We start from the raw sequence: 3,856 nt of genomic DNA, 5'->3' as shown, positions 1-3,856 counted from the left end.
TCATCATAGAATTAGCATCAGTCAGCTAGGTTAGCTCTGTTAGACAATCCAAACACATGCCAGATTAGCAAAATAAAAAAACTCAAGTCATAACATAGAATAATAAGTTCGAAAGTAAATCCTAAGAGTTCAAAAATAAAAGGAAATTATAAGTAGATAGGGATAGAGATATGAGGACTAGTCCTCATCAGTGGTCTCGTCGCTGGAGGTGCCTCTGCGCTGGCGGGACGGTCCTGCTGCTGACGGTGGGCTGGCTCGCACACTCTTCCTGCTCGAACAGCGACATCTCGATACTCTAGCCCAGATGGCAGTGAGAGCATCGACTACGACGCGCTGGAAGTCTCCCTCAGGACGTGTAGACATGTCTGGCATAGGAGGGAAAGGCGGTAGTGCTTCCTTGGGCCGATGCGGCTGTGGTCCTCCAGGGCGCTGGACCGTGTAGCGGCGCGGCTGGGCTGCTGGCGCTCGGACTCGGCGAGGGTCAGGTCGGAAATGAATGCTGCTAAGTCCATGGGCGAAGTCCGTAAGTGACTGAAGTGGGAGCCTTACCAGGTGTATGCCGTCCTCATCCCTGAAGCACCAGTCGCGGTCGTCTTTGAGCCACTATGCGCTCGTGAGGTGCGCTGCATCCATGTAGACGATCCGGTCGTCCATATCAGCGTCGTCTAGAGGGACTCCGCAATGGACGAAGATCAGAGTAAGTAGGCTCCCAACCTTCTCTCTCTTCTTTCCTGTTGACAGGAAAGGCTTCATCTTGAGCTTGGCCAGATGCTCACCAAATATGGCTCCAAGGTTGGGCCATGAGTCGTCCGCGGGCTCCTCGATGCCCTCCATCTGAACCAAGCTCCTCAACGCGTAGTAAACCAGAGAGAGCTCCTGGACCCGAACCCTACTAGGTTCCATCTTGCACAACAAGGTGTTGGCAAGGGCCTTCATGAAGTAGCGTAGAGTCGGGTGACGAATGTCTGACTGAACGGTCTTGGTGGCGTCGAAGAAGCCGGTGGCTATGTGGCTCCAAAATGTCCCTATCCCTGGAAAGTCGGGTACGATGGCGTGTTGGCGCTCGGTCTCGAACCCGTAGATAGCGCAGAGAGTCAAAAGAGGGACTCTGTAGCGAATGCCGCGGATGAAGAAAGTCAGGACGCCCTCGCTAGCCTTCTTTGCCCTCTTGTTGGCATAGTAGACGTTCACGGTGGCCATGAACTGACAGACCAGTTCCGGGTAGAGAACCTGTGGGGAGTACCAAAGTTTCCCATACCCAACTCAACGAACAAGTCCTCGAGGTCCGATCGGATACCTAATGCTCGGACCACGTCTGGATCGACGAATCGCGTCGGTTCTATTGAAACCTTCCGCCACGCGTTGTAGAATATGCTATCGTAGTCGTCCCAGGCGTCCTCGATCGCACGGTTGCGGCATGCTAAGCTCTTCACCGCTTTTCATGTGTCCTCGAAGTGGTCAAAGAGTGGTATAGGTCCATCCTCGGGCTGTCTCGGTCAAGGTCTCTGTCACGGACAGGAGCTGGGTTGTTGGTGTCGAATCTCCTCTTCGTTCGGCTCTCGTCAGTCTGTAAACAAAGTTCATAGACAAGAATAGATTAGTGATGTTCAATGGTTAAGTTGTCGTTGTCGATCCACAGCGATGTCTCGATGTCGATCGACAGGCCTTTGAGAAAATCGATCGATAAGACCGATAGTTGTCGATCGATATCTCATGCGTGAAAACCTGCAAAAACTCAATTATGCAATTCGAAATGCATGGTTCAGAAAATCCGTTAAATCGATCAGCATTCCCTATTATACTGTTCCTTAAACACAAATCGATCGATATAAGCTCTAAAATCTCAGTTCAAATCCGATTTCTATTTCAACCCTAGGAAGAACAAAAATTTAGAAAATTTCGTGTTCATACCATGATGAAGCGTGAGTTAAGTGATCTAAACGGAGAGATGGTTGAAATTCGAGTGGATCGAGTGCAAGAATTGGGTGAACGACTAGAGAGAAAAGAGATGGGGATGTTTTCGTAGGGTTTTCGGGTTTATGCGAATGTCGACTTAAGTGTCGACTTAAGTGAGCCCGTGTCTCTCCATTCGATGGCGAGCGATTACAAGCTGTCGTTATCGATCGACAGAGGCTTTGTTTTCCGATAATTTTGTGTGTGTGTGTGTTTTTTAATATATTTTATATCCTAAAAATTCTAATATTAAAAATAATGGTTTGCCTCCCATTCAGCGCTTATTTTAAGTCCTTAGCTTGACTCGATATTTGAATTTTCTAATTATCGGGAAGGGGGCCTAAGTTTATGGGCTTGATATTTGGCGGTTTAGCCCAATAATGCTTTACTCATTGGCCATTTACCGTGAATTCGTCTCCTTTATTATTTGTAAGCGTAATGGCTCCATAAGGATTGACATTCACAACAGTAAAAGGACCAGACCAACGAGATCGGAGTTTTCCGGGAAACAACGTTAGCCGAGAGTTATACAGTAGCACTTGATCATTTGGTTCGAAGTGTCTGGAAATGATCTTTTTATCATGATACGCTTTCATTTTCTCTTTGTATATCTTTGAACTCTCATAGGCTAATTGTCTAATCTCGTCCAGTTCGTTAAGCTGCATGAACCTTCTTTCGGCAGCTGGTTTGATGTCGAATTTAATAATTTAATGGCCCAGGCTGCTTTATGTTCCAGCTCAACTGGTAAGTGACATGATTTTCCATATATCAGGTGAAATGGAGTGGTTCCTAAAGGGGTTTTGAAGGCAGTCCGGTAGGCCCAGAGTGCATTGTCCAATTTTCTAGACCAATCTTTCCTGGATGTGCCCACGGTCTTTTCTAAGATTTCTTTGATCTGTCGATTTGAGACTTCTACCTGCCCACTCGTCTGCGGGTGTGTAGCAACTCTATGGTGTACTCCGTTCTTACAGAGTAGTCCTTCAAAAAATTTGTTGATGAAATGGGAACCACCGTCACTTATGACTATTCAGGGTATTCAAGATAATGCTTTTGAAAAGCTTAGTGACTACAGATGCGTCGTTTGTTGGGGAAGCTACCGCTTCGACCCACTTTGACACATAGTCAACAGCGACTAGGATGTATTTATTTCCGTACGAAGAAGGGAAAGGTCCCATGAAATATATCCCCCAACAGTCAAAGACTTCTACCTCTTGAATAGTTTTCTGTTCCATTTCGTGTCTTTTACTGATTTTTCCCATTCGTTGGCATCTGTCGCATTGTGCTATGAATGCATGAGCATCGCGGAACATGGTTGGCCACCAGAATCCTGCTTGAAGAATTTTTGATACCGTTTTAAAGGTTGCAAAATGCCCAGTATAATCGGATCCATTGCATTGGAATAAAACATCGTGTATTTCAGTATCGGCGATGCAGCGTCTATACATCTCGTCAGAGCAGTGTTTGTAGAGATATGGTTCGTCCCAGTGATATCTCGTAACTTCTCTTAAAAATTCCTTGCTTGTGTACCCCCTCAACTCTTCGGGTTCTATGTCGGCAGCTAAATAGTTTACTATATCAGCGTACCATGGTCTGTCCTTTGAACCTTGTCCGACTACATGTACTCCTTGATGCAGACTTTCATCGGGGGAATCACGGTCAGGGTACAGCTTGTTGTGTGCTACGTTAACTTTTATATCGAAGGTGTGGGTTTTGGGATTAGTATCTTTGCTCAGAATATTTGAAGTGTCGATCGACATATTATCGTCGTCGTCGATCGACCTGGTATTGTCGTAGTCGATCGACCTGGTATTGTCGTAGTCGATCGACATTGGATCGTTATCATCGATCGATAGATACTCTGAAGTGAGACATACATTCCCGATGAACGATTCCGTTTGGTAAA

Source organism: Brassica oleracea, unplaced genomic scaffold, assembly GCF_000695525.1.
Source record: "Brassica oleracea var. oleracea cultivar TO1000 unplaced genomic scaffold, BOL UnpScaffold01035, whole genome shotgun sequence".
Lineage (NCBI taxonomy): Eukaryota > Viridiplantae > Streptophyta > Magnoliopsida > Brassicales > Brassicaceae > Brassica > Brassica oleracea.
The sequence above is the reverse complement of the archived record's forward strand: the minus strand, read 5'-3'. Positions refer to the sequence as shown.